Source organism: Bubalus kerabau, chromosome 6, assembly GCF_029407905.1.
Source record: "Bubalus kerabau isolate K-KA32 ecotype Philippines breed swamp buffalo chromosome 6, PCC_UOA_SB_1v2, whole genome shotgun sequence".
NCBI classification, from domain to species: domain Eukaryota; kingdom Metazoa; phylum Chordata; class Mammalia; order Artiodactyla; family Bovidae; genus Bubalus; species Bubalus kerabau.
Window position 1 is genome coordinate 72,507,374 of NC_073629.1, and position 6,000 is coordinate 72,513,373.

Sequence of the window (6,000 nt, forward strand, 5' to 3'; positions counted from 1 at the left end):
AACCATAAATAAAGAGGCTTCCCCAGTGGCTCAGCAGTAAAGAATCCACCTGCAGTGCAGGACACACAGGTTAGATCTCTGGATCAGGAAGATACCCTGGGGGAGGAAATGGCAACCCACTCCAGTATTCTTGTCTGGGAAGTCACCTAGATGAGAAGCTTGGCAGGCTATAGTTCATGGTGTGGCAAAAGAGTCAGACACGACTTAGCAATTAACATCAAGAATATCATGGTATTCCTTAAGCTGTATGGTAAATTAAAATCATGATTTAGCTTCAATATAAGCGCTCCTACTTTAAGATAATCAAAGTGTTATTTAAAAAATAGAAATCTTAGAGACAGCAAATAAAGACCATGGATGCACAATCAAGAAATCTTAAATTATTAAAAATGGGAAAAATAAAACTCGGATGGAACTAAAGTCCAAAAAAGGGAAGGCAAACACTAAAACTAACCATTCGTATATGATATTCTCAAGGGGCCAGACCTAGCATTTGAAAGAAAAGTAGCAATCCTTTATTTTCCAAAGACCCATGCCATGATCAATGCAGGTATCTGTTTTAAGCCTTAAGACAATAGGTGCTGGAGTGGTGGCTGCACAGCGCTGGGGCGGCTGTGAGGAGATACCCCATGCCTAAGGGCAAGGAGAAGCCCCAACATGATGGTAGGAGGGGCGAATTCACAATTAGAATCAAACCCCATTCCCTCCAGAGACGCTCAGAGGGCTCAAACAAACCTTGTGCACATCAGGATGCAGGGACCTCACAGAGACTAAGACAGAACTGTGTTTAAGCATCTCCTGTGGAGGTATGGGTCAGCAGTGGACTGTTGCAGGGGCAGGGGCTCTGGGTGCAGCACACTTGGGTATGGCATAAGCCCTCTTGAAGGAGTTCACCATTAAACCTATCATAGAGCTGCCAGAACTGACAAAGTACTAGGAAATAGATCTTAGAGGACACATACAGAACCTTGTGTGCACAGGACCCAGGAGAAAGGAGCAGTGACCCCACAAGAGACTGATCCAGGCTTGCCTGGGAGTGTGGAGGAGTCTCCTGCGAAGGCGTGGGTCGGTGGGGACCTGCTGCAGGATTGGGAGCACTGAGTGTAGCAGTATATGCATGGGATCTTTTGAATGGGGTTGCCATTATCTTCATTACCTCCACCACAGTTTTAGTTCAGTTCAGTCACTCAGTCATGTTCGACTCTTTGTGACCCAATGAACCACAGCACGCCAGGCCTCCCTGTCCATCACCAGCTCCCACAGTCCACTAAAACTCACGTCCGTCAAGTCAGTGATGCCATCCAGCCATCTCATCCTCTGTCGTCCCCTTCTCCTCCTGCCCCCAATCCCTCCCAGCATCAGAGTCTTTTCCAATGAGTCAACTCTTCACATGAGATGGCCAAAGTATTGGAGTTTCAGCTTTAGCATCATTCCTTCCAAAGAAATCCCAGGGCTGATCTTTAGAATCGACTGGTTGGATCTCCTTGCAGTCCAAGGGACTCTCAAAAGTCTTCTCCAACACCACAGTTCAAAAGCATCAGTTCTTCGGCACTCAACTTTTTTCACAGTCCAACTTTCACCACAGTCCAACTTTCACATCCATACATGACCACCGGAAAAACCATAGCCTTGACTAGAGGGACCTTTGTTGGCAAAGTAATGTATCTGCTTTTGAATATGCTATCTAGTTCAGTCATAACTTTCCTTCCAAGGAGTACATGTATTTGAATTTCATGGCTGAAATCACACTCTGCAGTGATTTTGGAGAGCCCAAAAATAAAGTCTGACACTGTTTCCACTCTTTCCCCATCTATTTCCCAAAAGTGATGGTACCAGATATCATGATCTTAGTTTTCGGAGTGTTGAGCTTTAAGCCAACTTTTTCACTCTCCTCTTTCACTTTAATCAAGAGGCTTTTAGTTCCTCTTCACTTTCTGCCATAAGGGTGCTGTCATATGCATATCTGAGGTTATTGATATTTCTCCCAGCAATCTTGATTCCAGCTTGTGTTTCTTCCAGCCCAGTGTTTCTCATGATGTACTCTGCATATAAGTTAAATAAGCAAGGTGACAATATATAGCCTTGACATACTCCTTTTCCTATTTAGAACCAGTCTGTTTTTCCATATCCACTTCAAACTTTTGCCTCCTGACCTGCATACAGGTTTCTCAAGAGACAGGTCAGGTGGTCTGTTATTCCCATCTCTTTTAGAAATTTCCAAAGTTTATTGTGATCCACACAGTCAAAGGCTTTGGCATAGTCAATAAAGCAGAAATAGACATTTTCTGGAACTCTCTCCCTTTTTCCATGATCCAGTAGATGTTGGCAATTTGATCTCTGGTTCCTCTGCCTTTTCTAAAACCAGCTTGAACATCTGGAAGTTCACAGTTCATGTATTGCTTAAGCCTGGCTTGGAGAATTTTGAGCATTACTTTAATAGCGTGTGAGATGAGTGCAATTGTGCGGTAGTTTGAGCATTCTTTGGCATTGGCTTTCTTTGGTATTGGAATGAAAACTGACCTTTTCCAGTCCTGTGGCTACTGCTGAGTTTTCCAAATTTGCTGGCATATTGAGTGCAGCACTTTCACAGCATCATCTTTCAGAATTTGAAATAGCTCAAGTGGAATTCCATCACCTCCACTAGCTTTGTTCATAGTGATGCTTTCTAAGGCCCACTTGACTTCATATTCCAGGGTGTTGGCTCTAGGTGAGTGATCACACCATCATGATTATCTTGGTCGTGAAGATCTTTTTGGTACAGTTCTTCTGTGTATTCTTGCCACCTCTTCTTAATATCTTCTGCTTCTGATAGGTCCATACCATTTCAGTCCTTTATCGAGCCCATCTTTGCATGAAATGTTCCCTTGGTATCTCTAATTTTTTTGAAGAGATCTCTAGTCTTTTCCATTCTTTTGTTTTCCTATATTTCTTTTCATTGAATTCTGAGGAAGGCTTTCTTATCTCTCCTTGCTATTCTTTGGAACTCTGCATTCAGATGCTTATCTTTCTTTTTCTCCTTTGCTTCTTTTCACAGCTATTGTAAGGCCTCCCCAGACAGGTGTTTTGCTTTTTTGCATTTCTTTTCCATGGGAATGGTCTTGATCCCTGTCTCCTGTACAATGTCACAAACCTCCATCCATAGTTCATCAGGCACTCTACCTATCAGACCTAGTACTTTAAATCTATTTCTCACTTCCACTGTATAATCATAAGGAATTTGATTTAGGTCATACCTGAATGGTCTAGAGGTCTTCCCTACTTTCTTCAATGTAATCTGAATTTGGCAATAAGGAGTTCTTGATCTGAGCCACAGTCAGTTCCCGGTCTTGTTTTTGCTGACTTATAGAGCTTCTCATTCTTTGGCTGCAAAGAATATAATCAATCTGATTTCGGTGTTGACCATCTGGTGATCCACTGTGTAGAGTCTTCTCTTGTGTTGTTGGAAGAGGGTGTTTGCTATGACCAGTGGATTCTCTTGGCAAAAGTGTATTAGCCTTTGCCCTGCTTCATTCTGTACTCCAAGGCCAAATTTGCCTGTTACTCCAGGTGTTTCTTGACTTCCTACTTTTAAATTCCAGTCCCCTATAATGAAAAGGACATCTTTTTTGAGTGTTAGTTCTAAAAGGTCTTGGAGGTCTTCATAGAACCATTCAACTTCAGCTTCTTCAGCATTACTGGTTGGGGCATAGACTTGGATTACTCTGATATTGAATGGTGTGCCTTGGAAATGAACAGAGATCATTCTGTCGTTTTTGAGATTGCATCCAAGTACTGCATTACGGACTCTTTTGTTGACCATGATGGCTACTGCATTTTTTCTAAAGGATTCCTGCCCACAGTAGTAGATATAATGGTCATCTGAGGTAAATTCACCCATTCCAGTCCACTGTAGTTCACTGATTCCTACAATGTCGACATTCACTCTTGCCATCTCCTGTTTTACTACTTCCAATTTGCTTTGATTCATGGACCTAACATTCCAGGTTCCTATGCAATATTGCTCTTTACAGCATCAGACCTTGCTTCTATCACCAGTCACATCCACAGCTGGGTATTGTTTTTGCTTTGGCTCCATCCCTTCATTCTTTCTGGAGTTATTTCTCCACTGATCCCCAGTAGCATATTGGGCACCTACTGACCTGGGGAGTTCCTCTTTTAGTATCCTATAATTTTGCCTTTTCATACTGTTCATCTGGTTCTCAAGGCAAGAATACTGAAGTGGTTTGCCATTCCCTTCTCCAGTGTACCACAGTCTGTCAGAGCTCTCTACCATGACCCACCCATCTTGGGTGGCCCCACAGGGCATGGCTTAGTTTCAATGAGTTAGACAAGGCTGTGGCCCATGTGATTAGAATGATTAGCTTTCTGTGAATATGGTTTGTGTGTCTGCCCTCCTATGCCTCTTGCAACATCTACCATCTTACTTGGGTTTCTCTTACCTTGGATGAGGGGTATCTCCTCATAGTCGCCCCTCCTACCTTGAATGTGGAGTAGCTCCTCTCAGCCCTCCTGTGCCCTCACAACCACTGCTCCTTGGACAGGGGGTTGCTCCACCATAGTTTGGCCCCAGTAAATAGCAGGGAGGGAACACAGCTCCACCCATTAGCAGAAAATTGGATTAAAGGTTTACTGAGCATGGCCACACCCATAAGAACAAGACCCAGTTTTCCCCTCAGTCAGCTTCTCCCATTAGGAAGCTTCCATAAACCTCTTTTCCTTCTCCATCAGGGGGCAGACAAACTGAATACCGCAATCACAGAAAACTAACCAATCTGATCACACACTTCAGTGCTCTTGTCTTGAGAATTCCATGAGCAGTATGAAAAGGCAAAAAGATAGCACACTGAAAGATGTACTCCCCAGGTCGGTAGGTGCCCAATATAATACCAGAGATCAGTGGAGAAATAGCTCCAGAAGAATGAAGAGATGGAGCCTAAGCAAAAACAACACCCAGTTGTAGATGTGACTGATGATAGAAGCAAAGTCCAATGCTGGCAAGAGCAGTATTTCATAGGAACCTGGAATGTTGTATCCATGAATCAAGGCAAATTTGAAGTGGTCAAACAGGAGATGGCAAGAGTGATCATCAACATTTTAGGAATCAGTGAACTAAAACGGACTGGAATGGATGAATTGAACTCAGAGGACCATTATATCTACTACTGTGGGCAAGAATCACTGGAAGAAATGTAGTAGCCATCACAGTCAACAAAAGAGTCTGGAATGCAGTGCTGCTGCTAAGTCGCTCAGTCGTGTCCGACTCTGTGCGACCCCAGAGACGGCAGCCCACCAGGCTCCGCTGTCCCTGGGATTCTCCAGGCAAGAACACTGGAGTGGGTTGCCATTTCCTTCTCCAATGCATGAAAGTGAAAAGTGAAAAGGAAGATGCTCAGACGTGTCTGACTCTTAGCGACCCCATGGACTGCAGCCCACCAGACTTCACCATCCATGGGATTTTCCAGGCAAGAGTACTGGAGTGGGGTGCCATTGCCTTCTCTTCTGGAATGCAGTACTTGGATGTAATCTCAAAAATGACAGAATGTTATCTGTTTCCAAGACAAACCATTTAGTATCACAGTACTCCAAGTCTTTGCCCCGACCAGTAATGCTGAAGAAGCTGAAGTTGAACGATTCTATGAAAACGTATAAGAACGTTTATAACTAACACCAAAAAAAAGATGTCCTTTTCCTTATAGGGGACTGACATGCAAAAGTAGGAAGTCAAGAGATACCTAGAATAATATACAAATTTGGCCTTGGAGTACAAAATGAAGCAGGGCAGAGGCTAATAGAGTTTTGCCAAGAGGACACACTGGTCATAGCAAACACCCTCTTCCAACAACACAAGAGAAGACTCTACACATGACATCACCAGATGGTCAATACTGAAATCATATTCATTAAATTATTTGCAGCCAAAGATGGAGAAGTTATATACTGTTAGCAAAAACAAGACCAGGAGCTAACTGTTGCTCAGATCATGAACTCCTTATAGCCAAA

The 6,000-nt window shown here is 43.3% G+C and overlaps 1 long non-coding RNA gene across 1 annotated transcript in view; it reads right to left on the minus strand.

Annotated features, from left to right (window-relative positions):
• LOC129656191 (uncharacterized) overlaps positions 1–4,517 on the minus strand; it is a 75,049-nt gene extending 70,532 nt beyond the window's left edge. The window contains exon 1 of the long non-coding RNA XR_008716259.1: positions 4,440–4,517. This is a non-coding gene — a long non-coding RNA (uncharacterized LOC129656191). The remainder of the gene's footprint in view (positions 1–4,439) is intronic.
• Positions 4,518–6,000: the final 1,483 nt, after the last annotated feature.